Source organism: Aquila chrysaetos, chromosome 11, assembly GCF_900496995.4.
Source record: "Aquila chrysaetos chrysaetos chromosome 11, bAquChr1.4, whole genome shotgun sequence".
NCBI classification, from domain to species: Eukaryota; Metazoa; Chordata; class Aves; order Accipitriformes; family Accipitridae; genus Aquila; species Aquila chrysaetos.
This window is the reverse complement of record NC_044014.1, coordinates 12,762,436-12,780,963: the sequence shown is the minus strand read 5'-3', so window position 1 is coordinate 12,780,963 and position 18,528 is coordinate 12,762,436. Positions and strand designations below refer to the sequence as shown.

The window sequence follows — 18,528 nt, the reverse complement described above, 5'->3', positions numbered from 1 at the left end:
TGCTTTACATATCAGAATGGCTCTCTAGAGCTTTTTGAATGATTCATGTAGTATATAATGATACTTAATTATATACACACAGCATCATGTGAGCACTTATAATTTGCATTTAAATTAGATTAGGAAAAATTAAACCAGCATCTTCCCAAAGCATTTTAAAACAAACATGTACAATAAGAAATGCTAAATTCTGTGTATAGAAGATGATTGTCAGAAATGCCAAATAGCAGACAGCAAGAGACTAAAGTTATCAATTCATTGTATACTCCAAGCTTAGACTAATTTTAAGAGTCTTTTCTCAGCATATTCCAAAGTAGCTGCTCCAGCTGATTGTTCAGTGAAATTGGAGTTCAGTTTTCTGCAAAAAACATCGATGTCCTTTTGAAAACTTAAGTACATGAGCATTACACCTATAATTTATATGGGTTTTTCCACATGTACTAGCAGAGAGCATGGACACGTGCTTTATTCTTGCTTTAAGAGCCATCATTCAGTAGAGAAAATATTATATTTCTGATATGAGGGTTGCCCATAGATACACTGACTTGGGGAAGAACAAAACAAGTGAACAAACACAACTGTGCAGAGCTCCTGTAACATCTACCCTTAACATGTGACTGGAACCAAGATCAATTATTAACAGAGGTTTTGTTCATTACGCAGCTCACGCTTGCCTGAACTACGTCCTAATATCCAGGGGATTTAAATAATCAGACAAAACCAGTACAGTTGGTATCCACAAATTACAGAAAAGTGACATGTATCTGGGTAACAGAGACATTTAAAAGTACAACATATTCTTGCAGATAGTAAGTCTGCATCTTGTCTTTAAAATGTACAAATGGGTCCATATAGAACTTCACTTGCAAGCAGTAACATGAATTCTCCCTTCTGCTAATCACTCCAAAACCAGTCATTCTAAAGTAAGCCCTAGGCACCTGTTATTTCCAGGTTCTCTCCTATCTGGGAAACAATGGCTAAATTCACAAAGGTATTTAAGACACTTAATGTCTACAATTTTTTTTTTTTCTTCTCCCCCCCCCCCCCCATTGTGTGGAGGGTGTTCAATTTCTGGATGAGATTCCACAGCTACACTCATACCACAGCTTCTGAGATTTCAGATTTTGCAAGCAGTACATGAATAAAACAAGAAGGTAGCAGCTTGGGGTTTTACCCATTAAGATGCATTGCACTAAAATGTGGATTTGCATTAAAGTTAAGTCTTTTTATTCAGGAACTTCATCAAAGCATTTGCATGTACCTGCCCTGATCCTATAAGAATTGACCCATGGTTTACGACCATAGCTTTTTCCTTTCTTTCCTTTCCCCCCAATAAACATATGCACCCCTGTGCACATATATGACCTTTGCTGGTCAGAACATTAACGTCAAATTCGCATCTACTGATTGATCTTTCCCTTTACAAAGGTCATCTCTCTCAGGAGCACATATAAACTAACTGAGCTATTTGCTCAGCAGACTGAGAAGAATAGTACTGTTATGGTTATTTCTGTTACTGAATATTTCAGAGATGTTCCAGCATTCCGGTGAAGGGAGCCACAGCAGGATGCTGAACATAGACCTGCCAAGGACTGCTGGTTCACTTTGGTTACTTTGTTCAGCTCGCCACCCGGCCTTCCCAGAATTAATATTTCTGTTGCAGTCTGCCTAAAAACCAAAACCTATCCTTTGTGACGTTTGGGCTGATAAAGACATGTAAAGAATGTAAGGACTAAATCTGACCCGCTGAGGTAGGAAAAAAAAAGGTATTAAGGAAGTAACACAGCTCTTCTTTATATCAGTGACAGTGATTTCAAAATGCGACCCTTCAAAAGGGGATAGTAGTGAAGAAAATCTGACACATAAAACTTGCTTTGAAATTGTTAAAGAAAAGCAGCCAGTACCCTGCCACAGCACAGGCAAACAGGTGCTGAAGGCCTATTGCAAATGGTAATCTTAGAATTGCCAGCCATTTCTTACTTCAAATCTCTAGGCAATTATTTTGCATTCATAGCTTTATTTACAGGTAACGTTATATACAGATGGAAGCGTGTGCTTCTGTCAACATCTATAAAAGCAACTGAAAGACTGGAAAGCTTAGAAAAACATCACTTTTTGCAGATGAACAAATACACAAGCAATCAAAGGAACTACTATTAGATCTTACTCATTATCATGTTCTGAACTAGCAATAGCTAGTCCTTCTACCTGCCCAGTTACAGTTTATCTTACACCACTTTACAATTACCCTTAATTTTAACAGGGAGACAAATGATATACAACAGCAGATAGGTACCTAGAAGTGCTTTAACACAAATAAATGGTGATAGATAGACACACACAGAGCAGTAAAACAAGGGAATTGTATTGAATGAAACACTGTGTACATATGAAGCCTCTGTTGGGATCTAACCCAGGGGTATCACCAACCTGCATTCATCTCATTCCTATTATATATATATGTATACAAGCAGGCATTGATTAGCAGCCTAGATAATGAGCTGTTCGTTTGTCTTATTAAATGGGTGAATAAAGCAGCACAAGACTCGTAACCCATGAAAAACCTATCAGCCATTTGGTGATCCAGCAAGCCAGCCTAACCTGGAAGTGTTGCAAAAGACAGATGCACCTCAGCAGGGTGTAGGCAGTAAAGACAGTGTAGGATCAACAAATTCAATCCCAGTTATCTGAAGGGGAAGGGATATGTATCAACAAACATTTCCCACACTTTATGTGGTAGGCTGCTTCTCTGAAGCTCTGCAGAGAGAACTCAGCGCATCTGTGTAACATGAGCAGAGCAAAAAAAATGCCTGGATAAATCACCTGAAAGCACTAAACACAGAACCTGTAGAGCTGAAAACACAAAAATGAAACTTCTATACCTTCTGAACCATCTGCTGAAAAGCCACAGCTACTGAAATAACTATATGTAAATGAGTGAACAGTAAGCCCTATTCTATTAGCTCTTGTGTAGACATGCATGTTGCAATGGTTTCTCAAATTGTTGGGAGGGGAGGGTGTTTATACACATTTCATCAAATTAATTTAAATCCCTGTGTAAATTGTTTCATTTTGGCTTGATTTGGCTTGGTACAGTTACAGGCTAAGTCAAAATTTAAGTCCAGATGAGTTTGAAATAGTAAGGTCTGCAGAAAGATTTGATACATGTGCAAGTCTGTCCAAATACAGGAAAAAAACAGATATGTGTTAGGACATTGTGGATGTTACTGAAATGCAGATGATACTTAGTAAAAGAATAATATTCAGAAACAGAGTATTTAGACTCAGTTCTGAACTTCACACCTGTCCCACCATTTTAGTTGTAATTGCTTCCATTAAATCCATCCCAAATTTTACCAGTATCTGTTTAGAATCAGACTCCCTATTTTTTCAGTAAGGCAGAATGATTTCTGCAAACACCCAAGATAAGCATTTTAATTATTACCAGTTCATTTGACAGTATAAAAAAATACCAGAACTGTGGGACTGAAGCTCTGATTTCCCTGAGTAATAAATTAAAACAAAACCAGAAACACATAGAATAATTTATATTTTGCGAAGTATTTACAGGAAAGTTGACATTTAAATAACTTCATTATTATTCATTGACAGGGCTTTTCCCTCTCCTCCCGTCAGGGTAAATGACATTTCTATTACAGTATTATAATAAACTCCTGCACATTTTAAATAAAGTCACTGAATTCCATTAGTCCACCTACTATCATGAATATATCTCAATCCTTTCCTACCAATATTTCACAATTATAATAGATATTCTGAATCAACCAGTAACATGAACCCTATGGAAATTTTCTACTTTCTCAAGAAGCGCAGACTGAAATTCAGAGGACTGTCAGTTTGAATATATAGATTAAATTCCCTAGCAAGTTGCTGTTTACTCTCCCCTTTGTTACAAATTTAAGGTTGCCTGTACTTATTTTACATAAGCTGCTGAAGACTTGAAGAATCAATCAGTTGATTGTTTGGGAAGGTTTCTTTTGCAGTAAGATCTTTCTCGACAAGAAAAAAGAAAAACATTACATGCAGACTTTAAGCTGTGTAACATCAGTCTCCTGCCTATTAGAGTGCAGCTTTCTTCCTGTAAAAGGCACATGTTAACAGATTAAGTTCCTTGTTATAACACACATCATTGAGAAGCAGTCACTTTAATTGGCCCCATTACTTTTTTTTTTCTTTTTCTACCAGTTATGCCTGGTTTTCACATATTAACTTGACTGCTTCCCCCACCTCCACCATGAGAAGACTGTCTTTGTATCGTGTCCTCACCCTCCTTCCTCCACAGTTTAATTTGCTGCTCTAACTGCTGTCCGAGTGGCAGCCAGCCCTGGGAGGCAGGACCAGAAGCATCTGTAATGTGGTTTACGGAGCAGGCCAGCCTGTCATGACCGGGAGCAGTGGGAAGAGACGGGCTCTAGCCTGTTTCTCGTTCTGCACATGAATTCACCCCTGGCAGAAGTCAGGTATTTTAAGTAAGAAACAGCAATCACTATTAGATCATCTGTTCCAACCTCCTGCATAACTACATTTGCCACCTGGTTTGCCTCCAAAGGGACTGGCCAGTTGAGCACAAAATTTGCCAGTTGCTATCATATTAATCTCAATATGAGCAGATTTTTGGATAGAAGACTTTCAGATTGCAGAAGGCAGACCGTGGAGTCACAGGCCACACTTATAAAGGGCTTTCACTGAACAAATTTTTGAATAAAAGAATAATTAAGACATTAAAAATAATAATTCACATCTGAATATGAAAAATACTGGAACTGGTAATTCTGGAGCATATTTGTATTCCTGTGTGCAATGTTTTAAGCCTATTTGTAAACTCTGCTGTAGATTTGTTGACTTTTGCATTCTTTCTTTCCAGGGATCTTTCTAGGCTGACGTGCTATTCCCTCATCACTTAAATTGAAACTCTTTCCTTTATGGTTTTATAGCCAAGTACTAAAGTTTCCCATTGATTTTTGCCATGCCACCATGTTTCACAAAAGCTAGTAATGTCAACGTTTTCTTCAACAACTAACCATTTAAGTTCATATGTTCCTCCTATTAAGCCTTTCACGAGCCACTGATAGATGTCACTTTTGGTCTGATGCCTGTTTTGATTTAATTCCTTCATGTGTGACCCTGGTATTTTTTCCAGAAAGTAATAATGTCTGATCTCAGCTGCTCTCTCGCAGAGGAACTGGGTTTTTTATCCTATTCTTTATTTTCATAGAAAGTTACTCTTGCTTTACAAATTACCCTGCTTCACCTGGATGCTTCTCACCACGGGCTAACTCAAATAAATAATTTCCCAAGGCCTTGCCCATTTCTAATGGGAACTGTTTGCCTAGCTTATAAGATACTGGCATGTTTTGAGGGGAGTTCTACATCTCCACATTGAAAAGCAATTGCAAGATGTAAACACAGTGAATCCTGTGTCCTTGGACAGAGTTTCCATCCAGGAAAGAGGCAGACCTTGCCCTCATTTGTACAAGTTTCTCTCCTGAGGTTACACTCTGAACAGCTGTCAGTCCCCCCCTGCCCAGCACATAGGTTATCACATTAGAAAATCTGGGGAATTTTTCCCATGGACTTTTTAAGGCAGGACACCGGATTTCTATTTAAAACTCCTGTAGCGCACTGAGCAGCCCAGGCCTTTCAACACTGAACTGATTTGCGTCCCTGACACACTGCCTCTGCTAAAGGCCTTTCTGCAGCTTGGGACCAGCCATACTATGTCTTTACACCTTCCCTGGTGTCCTTTTCCTCACTTTATTAATGAATCTTGGCTAATTTTTAGCTATAGTTCATTTGCTTTAAGCAGGGATTAAGCTAAAGTGAAGCTAGTTCAGAGAGGCTTTTCTTGCCTTCATAAGAGTTTGGTTCAAGAGGGCAGTGTTAAGTGGTCTGACAGCAGTGACAAGCCAAAAAGTTGGTTAGCATTTCTTTAAATGTCTGTAATGGCACTGCACACGTCACAGCATTAAAACACTTCAAATTTACCCTGGCAGGTTGAAATTAACTTTTAAAGACATCCCCAGGGTAAAGAAAAAGAAGATATTTCAAAACTCAAGGGACCCACATGTCTCGCCTCCCTAAGTGAACACATTTCTGATTACTTTTTTCTCATGAGACCCTCAGCAGGCTGGCAAGTATTACCATTTCCACTTTATAGGTGGGGGAAACAGAGGGAAAGGCTAGATAACTAATCCTACATTTGAAGAAAGTCTGTGACAGAGCCAAATGCAAGTCCCCTCAGGCTCCACCAACTTCCCACTCCATCCTGACAGTGTAAGTTTTCTGGGGTTTTGTGTGTGTAAATAAGGATTGGAAAGAGCCTTAATATCAATGTCAAAAGGAAGAAATACAAAATTAAATATAGTTTAAATGTGCATTTTAAAACAAATTTGAGCCTCCATTTTGGAAATGTCTTGCTTCCTACTTGAATTGTGACTGTAGATTTTACTAGAAATGAAGTTATGAATTTTTGTACGAGTTTACTGAAATGTGTATTTTTTCCCTTATGGAAAGAATTTCCTTATCACAAAATAAAGTTTCCTACCTACAGAAGCCATCCAAAAGACTTGGAGAACAAGAGGGGGTAAAAAAGTTACAAAGAAACAATAGGAAACTCTGAAATTGACATTTCTCTGCATAATCAGTTAAATTAATTCAATTTTCTTATCCTTTTTAATCAACTTTTATTTGGAGTTATCTAAATGAGCAGAAATATATACACTCAAATTTCTTGCAATTTTTGGCTTAATCTAGTTCAGCTGATTATTGCTATAAATAATTTAAAAATGTGACAAGCAGGAGAAGCAGCTCATATTTTATCATCCAATCCAGAGTTTACATATTGCATTAGATAGTTATTCAAAATCGTACCCAAACCAGAAAGAAAGAAAATAGTGGGGTGGGAGGGCCAGGAAATGTTACCTGTAGGTGACCCAGATGAGTTATTTCCCCTTAAAGTAACAGTTGAAGAAAAATAAATTTGGCTAAATTGCCTTCACTGCTATTTCAGTTGAGAGTTAGTAACTCAGGTTAGCAACCGAACTAGAGAATACCTGTCCCTCTGTCTCCATCATATCCAACATAAGGACCATCCATCCCTTTGCATACATTTAGTAAAGGGCCTGCCAGAATCTGCAGCCACATGGCTAAACCTCCATCTGCTGATGCAAGCTGTAGGTATAGGTCACCATTTCATAGCCATCCACACTCCTATTATCACCTGGGGCTGCGTTGAGCACACACCTGGGTTTCAGTACAACCCAATCATTTCGGCTTCAGCAAGCCACACCTTTCACCATACAATGCATCTTCCATACCTTTCAAAAGACCAAAGAGAAGGAAAAATCTTTGCAATTTTGAAAGCTTTAGGAAAACAAGTAGTAGTTCAATAAGTCTGAGGCTTTGAATCCCTCTGTCAAGGTTAACTAGAATTTGGTCAATTGCTTCAGAAGTCATGGGATGATGATGGTGGGAATCTTCCAACAGAAGACAGGTTGTATAGGATAAGAGGAAGCCATGTAATCATGGTGAGGTTATTTCTTACTCTTAGCTATGTCAGGGGAGAGGTGAAGCGAAACAGTCAACTATGATGAACACACAAGTGTTCCCAGCTGAAAAAGACAGAAGAGCAAACCTACTAATACCACCATGCATAGCATTAGGCAGCAGCAAGACTTCTGACTGTTGAATGCAAAGACAAGGAAAAGAAGAATTCTTCTAATAATCTGGGTAGCACATGAATGCCGACCAGGCTGGCAAGACTGAAAGTTGACAGAAACTTAGAAGTCTCTCCAATTGCCCAAGCAGAGCGCAAGGCCTTGTAAATCCTGTAAGTGGTTTTTTTTTAAACACCTGAAAGCTTGGAAGAATTGTGCTGAATGGGCTTAGGCACTCTTGTTCTGAAATCAGAATAATCCACTTGGATTGATCTACACCGTCCTTGCAATGATGCAAACCTTGTACCTCTGTGAACTGCTAAAGACTAGTTCACATCTATTCTGCTAAAGTGTAATATTCTTTGCAGAGATCAATCACACCTGTATTGTCTATGGTGAACAACCCTTAGAACAAACTAGTCCATGTTGCTCACCCAGTTTCTTCTTGGAGACATGTAGTAAATTCACTGGAAATGAAAACCTAGGGAACAGAGAGTCTGTGGTGTAGATCATCAAAAACAAAGAGAAGAAACAAAAGTAAAATGAAGTAAAGCCGAAACACCGATGAGGACATATCTAACTGCTTCAGCTCTGGTAACACATGTATCCCATTGCATAATATCTCTTCAGATCCTCCCACCTGAGCACACTAGCCACAGGACAGCATAACTCAGATCAAACTTTCATGTTTAACTATCCAGAGGCATCTTCTGCTTGCAAGCTGGCATTAAAGGGCTTTTTTATACCAGTTTCTGATGCCACTGCCTTTTACAGCAGAAGTAACATTCCACCGTGCTGTGGAGATGGGCTTTTTTTACCTTCAGGCTTCAGAGAAATTGCTGCATAAAGGTTGGATACCCAAAGAAAAGAGCAAGATTGAATACTTTAGCAGAAAAAAAGATCAAATTTGGATTAGATGGGAATGATGGACTTCCCCCCCCCTTCACTGCTTCTCTAATTTTAGATGTCTGTCCTGTCTTGTTTGACCAATAATCCCCCTTTTACTGCACAGTACAATGGTTTCTCCTGCCAGCAGGCTAAGAACAGAAGATTCTTGCAGCTCATAAAATCCATATTTGGATTCCCCGCTCTGTGCCTGCTGATCAGAGGTCAGATCCTGATCACACCGTCATGTAAATCCAAAAGTATTTACTATGTAGATGTACCACCATAAACATGGAACGGGACAGCATCAACAATCAACTTGCCCTGGCTTGGAAGCAGCTGCTTCCAGGAAATCAGAAGGAGCTTTGCTGTCAGAATGCAAGACACGAAGATTTTTCTTTCGAGAGTACAATTCCCAACTTTTTGTGCAAAAAATAATGTGCTGAGATTTGACGGGACTCTGCCCTGAAAGTGTTTTCTAGGCACTGTTTTGCAGGAATGGACTGTAAATCCAGGGGGTTTTGCCATGGACAACCACATTTGGGGGGCCAAAGCTACATTCTGGAACTCCTCTTAAACACTGCTGTGCTAAATGACCACTTGCAGGATTAGCTCTAGGAAAGGAGACAGGATATCTAGGGCAGAGGACTGCATTCATGGCAAAATAACTGCGGACTTACCACCTATTTTGCCTGACTAACAGACCCCCAGCAAGACTGGCTGTTGCCCAAGGGCAAGGTAAGGTGGCATTAGAAGGAACTGGGTCTTTCACCTCCCTTGCCTCAGCAGCAGAGAGGATGACTCTCCAGAGCTCTCCCCCTCAGATCTCCCTTCCAGCTTCTTATCTTCCTGTGGCCTGAAAGACTCATCTCCAGTCCCTCACTGACAGAAGCAGCAAAAGTCAAGAAGAGTGTAGGGAGGCTAGTAATCATAACCACTTTAACTATTCTAATCCAATGCTAGGTGAAAGCCTGCAGTGAGAAACAAAGGGAGAGCCATCAAGCAAGACCTCCCCATGACCCTCTCAGTGAAAGACTCAAGAGGATGGCACTAGTGGTGCTTTGGCTGAAACACTAGGGCAATCTCTCATGTTCTTTTTATGAGCCTTTTGTGCCACGGTGCCTGGATGCATGCAGGAAGCATCAGTAACTTCAGTAGAACCACAAATTTTGGGGAGCTAATTAATATATACCAAAAGCTGATACGTTATTTACACTTGTGCATCTGACTACATACACTCCAAGCATTTTCTCCTTCCCTAAATCCATAGTACTGTTTTTCAATATTTTTTCCATTTGCCATCACAGCATTATTTTCAATGAAGGAGCAGACCCCGAAGGAAGGAATGAAAGTTTACCAGCATCAGGCTTGTTCCTCAGGGAAATTTTTGGGGATCAGTGGACTACCAGTCTGGAAGATCTTCTTGTCCACCTGACTTGTTTGTCAAAACAAGGAAGCAGGCTAGGATGCAAACTTCCACTCTTCCTTCATAAGAGTATTCTCCACCAGGTAACACCACAACTCAGAACAAAGCCATTCCCATAAGCCCAACCTGACTCAAGGTTTATGGTCATAAACAAAACAAAAAAAAAATCTCAGCTTAGCTGTGATAAATATTAAAGTTGTTCTTCCATACGTTTAAATTAAAAGATGCCTTTTAAATTATAAGAATTGAGAATGACTAATGATTCTTCTTGCCGTATGTTTACACAGGGCATACCTACATCACTGCACCCTTAATGTCAAATTCTTTCTTCTAAAGTAGTTCTTTGAGTGTTGCATCTCCCCATTTCCACCCCAGTCTGGTGTAAATCACACAAATAGCTAGGACTGTAGCCCAGTAATCATCACACTATTAACTTTCTAATTGATGGTAATGGCCAGAATAAATTTCAGGCACCCCAAAGGGTGGTTAATGGATTTTGTAGCTTGAGGGCAGAGCACAGGAAGCTTTTCCATTAATCAGTGAGATGAGACAACCATACATGTCCTAGACTCCCCACCCCATCATAACACTGAGGTCATTGCAGCTTTGTTGAAAAGGTGGGTGTTGCCAGGCGAAAAAACAACCCTCACAGCAGGCTGAGCTGAGTTACAAGGTTTGATACACTAGCGCAGCAGACCTATGTTAGCATCCATAGTCACATTATACATCCAGAAAACTGCTTTAGCCCATCTCCAATTAAGAGTAAGAAGGAGTTTTATTGTGTCATTAAAATGTTGCAGGTCTTCTCTGGCTTTTAGTACATACCCTGTAGTAGAGGCTTTCTAGCTAGCACCATCCAAGCATTTGCAACACAATATGCAATGTTCATTCTAAACTGCCAGTGCAAATCAACAGCTAGAAAGCTTAAAAGATCCAGACAGCCAAAGACGTTATTTTCAAAATCATTGTCCAAGCCCCTTAGTTGTTATAATGGAGTAACTCCCAAGGACCAGTAGCATTTTAAAACCAGCTAAAAATGTTCCTCATGCATTAATTTATATTAAAGTTAGTTGGAAGATAGACTTCCCATCCATTAAGCAATACCAACAGATTTTTTTTGCCCTGTTTTAAGCTATCATGATTCCCAAAATCTGGATAGAATAAGAATACAGGGGAAAAAGAGATTAAGTAAAAATAAACAAACACCCCCCCCCCCCAAAAAAAAACCAAAAAAACCCAGAGTGTTTCATCCTACTAGTACCAGCGTTATCATTATCCATTCAGCTGAATATTTTATAATAGTTTGGCTGTCACCCCACAAGAAAAAAGCTCAAATGAAACAAGGAGAAAATCAAAATGAAACACTTTTGGTTTCGAATCATTCCAGCATTTTCTGTCAAGATTTCATTTTTAAAATATTGCAAAAGATTTATCTGACTAATGCTGCATTTCCCAGCAGAAAATTTTTCCTCTGAAAAGGTTTCAGTTAGTTCTCTGAGTCCTGGTAGTAATGGGCTAAGCTGTTCGCTAGACTGTTACTCTACCACATCACCTAAGAAACAATTTGTTGTTGCTGGATTTCAAAGATGGGCTAGCAGATTACTTAGATTACTGTACCCAAGAATCACTAATTAATGCTTCAAAGCAAGCAAATACAATGAGTGTTACTTTTTTTCTTTTTAAAACCGTTTGAATGATGCAGCTGTACCATTTGTGTCAGTTTCAAATAATATACATCACCCAGAGCCACGCAGCTTTATTTTTTCCTCTTGGTTGGTAGAAGCATATTTATCACTATGTATCTCAAGGATCAGTGGGGTTATAAAGCTTGCTATTTATAGCTACTCTTGGGGTATCGAGCAAGTGACAGTAATTTGTTCTTTTGACATCTAACCTTAGGTAACACCAGTAGCATAAGATGGATTTTTACAGGAAATGAAATGAAAGTACACAGCAGAAGATTAATACCATTTCCTAGGCCCGAGGAGAATGCATGTTCCGAATCACTCTGCAGAAAAAATCGTCAGGAGCATGTGCTATGTATTAAGAATAGAGCAAGATGTGGTCAAGGTGAGGTGTTCAAATAGTCTATTAGCAAACTGATACGCTGGCATTTGTGCGTAGAGGAATTGCAGGCTGATAGTCTAGAAATGAGCTCAGCTCTTCTGGTTCTTTGATTCTGAAAGTCGTCTTTAAGTCAGTGCCAGCTACAGATAAAATGGGATCTTGCTTTTATGTTACTGGTACACAATAAAAGAAAGTTAAAGCTAGGCTGTAAATTCCATATCAGAAACATCTTGCACAAGGATCAAGTTACCATTTTGCCCTGCATTGCAAAAACATCTTGTATTAATTATATTTTCTGTTTGTGAGAAAATAAAGACTGCAGATTAAAACATCTTGAAAAGATTAGTTGATACTAAAATCCTTAATGATGGGCCATATTTGTCCATTACTTACAACTTATATTCAAGTACCTTAAAAAAAAAAAAAAAAAAAAAAAAAATTTGATCAGAAGATCTCCCCCCCAAGACATCTGTTTTCAATTTATTTGGAATTAAAATTATAAGAAAGGTCTTTCCAAAGCTGTGGGTGCATAAAGACATTAATTATACAATCCAGTCATTAAAATAATGCTACCAACAGGAACTCAGCCAAGTACCTGAGAAGTCCTTCTACCTTCTTATAACAGACCTGTCATCCCCAGCCACCACTAATTCCCTTAAAAAAAGGTGTGTCTTCCAACACGCTCAGAAAGTCAGCAAATTTCAGCTTTGCTGACCCCCAAATCTTACATGTGACCACAAGAGCCATGTAAACCCCCAAACTTAGGTGTAATGCCACAATCTACCTCCAACACAGCCCATCATTTCAGGCATACTACTGCTCTATGCTAACACAATCATGCAACTACTAGTGCAATGGACTCAATTAGGCTGCAATATGTGTCCCCTACTGGACAGTAGGCAGGTAGTGGTATATATTATATGTGCCCACTCATATTCCTATCATAGGAAGTGGAAAAGAAAATAATCCGTCATATGTTGGGCAGATAAGATCTTAGTGTTTACTTTCAGGCTGTGGGCAATGCAGCCTACTTAGCTCCTAACCCAAAGAAAGGCTTATCTGGCTATATTTATGGAGCATTATTTAGTGCCACATGGAAGTACTCTATATCCCAAAACAGCTGGAAAAAGCCATGCTAGTTTCACCTGCACAGAAGCCAAGTCTAGTAGAACAAAGGTTGTTAATTACAAAAGGTTCAAATTTGCACTTTGAATGACAAAGGTCACATAGCTACATAAAGAGAAAACCCGCAGAAAGAACCTTCGTGTAAGTCCCTGGACGTTTGTCTGGGAGATGCTTGCCAAGTCCTGTCCTTCTGCTTGATGGAAAGCCACTGATAAATGCCCCTAAGTAGAAGGTCTTCAATTTAGTTTTAATTTGTTAGGGCCCAATTAGAACAGACACTTTAAGTGACAGTCACCACAATAGCCCAACGCTGGAACTGTCATGCTGGATGGTGAGGAAGGGGAAGAGGCAAGAACAGGTACAAGATTTTAAATGTGCAGTTCAACTGGAGAGCAGGCATTCCTGTATCACAGGTATGCCCAAAACCCCACTTTCAGCAGTATCTACACACACAACCCTCCACCATATATCAAACAGGCTGCCAGAAATCTAATAATTTCCTGCTTAAAAGGCCCAGTAGCAGGTGAAATAAGACCAGACAACTGTGACCAATTCTTCCAGGTCTCCACAGATAAAAACCCCTACCAAAAATGCACTGAATCACCCGTCTTCAGTGGATTAGAATTGGAGCACTGTAAATACACAAAAAAGTAGTCAGTGATTTTTCACTGCTTCAGAATAAAGTTCTCTGTTCAGCCCATCTAATCTTTGGGTGAATAAGGCACCTTAACCTTCACATCATGTGTGGTTTTTTCTATCTCCGTCCTCTTCCCCCTGTTTTAAAATTTATGGTTACCATTTAGGATGATTTCAATTTCCATTAATAATATGTGCAACTGATGTACATTTAAGTGAATTTAATCATGTTGCAGTGACAGGTTTAGCTTGAAGCAGGGCTTCACTTAGAACTATCAAGTAAATTTCTCTTGAAAAGGTCAGTTTAACATTTAACAGGAGGGCCCATTCCAGACAAATTAGAATTCGCTCCACTTGAAACAAGTGCAAACACTTTTCAAGCCAGCTTCAACAGAGGCAAGTCAATCAAAAAGTGTCAGGTGCCCAAGGGAGAAGGTTCACTGATTCCTCCCTACACAGCCAGCCCAAAGGCTGCTCAGACACATGGGCAAAACTGAAATATTCCTGCCCCACTGTTCAAGGACTGGGGCTGGACTGGAGCCAGACCACACCACAGAAAGTAGGTATGGCAGAGCTGGGAGAGTTTAGGCAAGTCCTTGACAAGTCAGACTTCTCATTTCTAATTGCTGCAGCAATAGGAATGCAGTGGGAACAACCTTGTGTGCTACAGAGAGGGATTATTGTGCATGTGTCCCATAAGGATTTATTATTGCTTCTGTGCCTGTCAGAGGCAGTTCAGCTTTCTAGGACAGCGGCACGGTAAGCAGAGAGGTGACATCCATAATACTGTCTCAGTGGCACCCTCAGCAGTAGCGCAATTCCCCTGTAGCTGGAGTTGGTCCCGCCTCCAGCCTAGGAAGACAAGTGCCCTGCAGCAGTCACTCAGACAGCTTTTCCACAAAATATTTTCTTTATTAGGCGGCTTCACGGTAACGTTACCACAAGTCCTGAGTGGACCACATGTAGCAGGTACTGCCTTCCCTGGTCTGGGTGGGACAGAAAACCAGTATCCATTTTTGTTTGTTTGTTTTGTTTTCACCAGGACACTTCTCCAGAGTTCTGGTTAAGCTGCTATGTGGAGACAGGAAAATTTTCTATTCTTGCTGGAGCCAGTCTCAACAGCACAATGTCTCAAGTTTGACGTAGTCTTTGTCTGAGGTGGTCCTCTAAGTCACAGGTTCCAGCTTTATACCATGTATTGGGTCTGGCTGAGATGGAGTTAATAGTCCCCATAGCAGCCCTCATAGAACTGTGCTCTGCATTAGTAGCTAGAGAGGTGTTGATAACACACCAGTGTTTTGGCTACTGCTGAGCAGCACTGGCACAGCATCAAGGCTGTCTCCCCAACATTTTTGCCCCCTCCCTCAATGGCAGGCTGGGGCAGGGCAAGATCTTGGGAGGGGACATAACCAGGACAGCTGACCTAAACTAACCAAACAGATATTCCATACCATATGACGTCAGCCCAGATATAAAAGCTAAGTAAAGGGAGGCGGAAGGGAAGGCATTTTTTTTGTCTTCTGGAGCTTCCCAGGAAGTGGCCAGACATCGCCTGCTGATGGGAAGTAGAGAATAACATCATTTGTTTTTCTTTGCTTTCGCGCGCAACCTTTGCTTTCATTTTATTAAACTGTCCTTATCTTGACCCACGAGCCTTTTGTTATATTTTCTCCCCCCTGTCCAGCTAAGAAGGGGGAGTGATAGAGCGGCTTTGGTGGACACCTGGCACCCAGCCAGGGTCAACCCACCACATACCACTGCAACATATAATGTAGGATCAAGTCAGGTAAGTTTCCCAGTTCCAGTCTTACATTACCACTGAGAGTGCAAATTGACAGTAGCATAGGCAATTAAGACACCTCCTCTGCCTTGGATTTGCTTTCCAATATATTTATTTTATGACGTCTAATTCCTGTAACAGAAAAGAGAGGGAACAAGCAATCCCTACCTTCCTTCTTTGAGAGTTTCATGATTTTACAAGTCTCTGACATGTCCCCATTAGTTGTCACTTTCCAAAACAAAGATTCCTGGTCAGCTCAATCATTCCTTCCACACAAATCGCTCCATACCTTGCCCCATCCTTACTGCTCATCTCTGAACCTTCCCTACTGCTAACATACCCTTTTTAAAATAAAACTGACCAAAACTGGACACAAAACAGTATTCCTGCTACTGTTGTATGGTTGTTGAATCAAGACCTCTGTTCTTGAGTTTCACTACTTGGAAGGGCTTCAGGATGAACCTACTGTCATGCAAAATTGGTGCACAGCCACTTAACTGATGTGAATCACACATCTGAGCTTTGAAGTTGCTCAGCAGACTCAGATGTCTGCTCCCATGCATTCAGCAGAATCTTGTGCTAAAAGTCCCTGTGTTCACACTTCCTCAGAGGTAGCAAGACTTAGCCTGTTGGGAGACAGAAAAATACTCTGCAGGAGCCCAAAGCAAGCTCAATGCAAAAAGGGGAGAAAAGCAACCCCTCTGCCATACACCCTCTGTACCCTGCAGCTGGTGACAGCTGGCATCATCACAAATAAAAAGCAAGAAATAAGCTGTAGCATTTGAATCTTTGAATCAGTACTTCTAGAGAACACAGTGACACGAGATCTTGTACCATCTCCACATTGCTGATGAGCCTTTCATTAATAACAGTCAGCAAGATTAAGACCTCCTGTTACTGTCCCACCCATACAAGAATGTAATGTATCCTAGTAGATTTTTTTCATTGAAAATAAAGTTTTCCCTAAGGATGTTTTACATCAGGTGACAGTTTCTGGATAGAATCAAAACATCCTCCAGGGACATATGCAACCTTCCTAGCCAGCTGGCTGGCTGAATGATATAATCTGTTTAGTGACAAGTTTCACAGTCTTTTTCGCTATCATACTTTTTCACTATCATATTTTACTACAGTTTCAGAAATGCAAAATTCCTCATAAAGCAGAAATTCTATTTTTCCAGCCAGCTAAGTGGGTTCATCATGGTGTAAATTTCCCCTGTCAACTCCCAAGCTCTCCAGGAGTCCTAGAGAGGCCTCAGAGTATATTTGACATCTGTACTGTCACTGCCTGAACAATCTTCATTATTTCACAGGCTTGTGCTTCTGCCTAGAAGGGGTGGTTGGGGGGGGGGGGGGGGCAGGGGGGGGGAGCGGGGAGGAACAAACACAAACACACACCCGCCCCTACATTGAAAGTTCAGGGATAAAACAAACTCAATTCAGTCATCTGCAGGGTCATTTGGAAATGTTTCAGACACATGTTTTCACTTCAGAAAATGCCAACCTGCCAAAGCAAAATTTTTCAAAAAAGCTCCTGAATGGAATTTCCTGGCAGAACAGCAGAAGGAGCAGATTAGTTGGTTCTGGGAAGATATCCACCTGAGATGTGAAAGGTCCAGGCTTTGGTGAAAGGAGAGGACAGCGTATAGCAAGATAATCAGCTAAAGTACCGATGCATTTGTAGCTGCTTAAGCTTTAAAACAACAATTGGGGAGGTTATTGCAGCAACCACCAATACACTGAAATTAGCTTGAATCAAATCTTCTTTTACAGCAAGGCAAACACTGAGATACAGCTATTCTCGAACGATACAAAACTTCAATTTAGGAGCCTCCTCCATCTCAAGGGAGCTTTCTGAACCACTGTACTAATTATTGTGGGGTGATGCTCTCCTTCAGCCCTTTGAACTCTGGTTGTGTGTAGGACAGAAAGATGTTTAATAATGCAGCTACAGTCATGATTATGGAGGAGAGTAATAGATTCACCAGCAATTTGACTAATCAAGCTGACAAAGTGATTGGGTTCAAAAAGGGAAGGACTCTCCCAGCAGCAGTTCATTAAAATAAAAATGAAACTCTGCACATTTCCAGTGTAACAAAAAGGATTTACTGGTCCATAAAAGGGAAGGAAAGGGAATAGCCTAGATAATCTCAACTATCAGCAAGATACAAATAATAAAAATCAGGTATAGGGTGCAGCTAAGACTGGACTGGCCCTTCTAGCTTCACCACAGAGGACCAGCAAACAAAATCTGCAAAGAAGAGGTTCTGCAAGGAAAGCCCTTGTACCTATAGCACCATTTAGGTCAGGTGATTGCAAACAGAAGTTGAAGATGACAGGTTTTCTTGTAGCAATGGAGCCAACTGTGGCTCTGAGGGAGAGCCATGACAAACCTCAGAAAATGAGCTCGGTTTTATATGGGAAAAGTGTGGCTGTGAGAAAAAAACAAAGCTGCTTTGAAAATGGAAAGCTGACTCATCCACACACAGCGCAGCAGTGGTCCCATGAAGTTATCAAAACTGCGTGAGGTTGCTGAGAGTCAAGAAACTCAGTCTGGGTAGCAGTGTGAGAGTATATTAAAATAACTGTATTTTTGTAGGAATGTTTTATTCATGAGAGTAGAACAGAACTGTTGGAGAGAATGAAATAAAACTCCTGTGATTTTTTTTTAAATTTTATTTCATGTTAAGATTTAATGGGAAAAATACTAAAGTTATTAATGGTTAAAAAACTACAGGTTTTATTGGATTCCTGAGCTGCTAACAATTTTTATAAAGGACAATTCAAAATGATACATAGGAGATGTGATAGATGGGCGGCTGTTCTGTAATAGTTTGTTCTGGCTTGGTTTGTGGGGTGTTTGCTGTAAGAACAGACTAGTGGTATTTAAGAGGGAAGCTGCTAGTAAAGAGAACAGAGGAAATAAGCAAGGA

General features: G+C 40.2%; 1 protein-coding gene across 1 annotated transcript in view; it reads right to left on the bottom strand.

Annotated features, from left to right (window-relative positions):
- The window catches only part of SORCS1 (sortilin related VPS10 domain containing receptor 1), a 310,322-nt gene that overhangs the window by 177,999 nt on the left and 113,795 nt on the right, over positions 1-18,528 (bottom strand).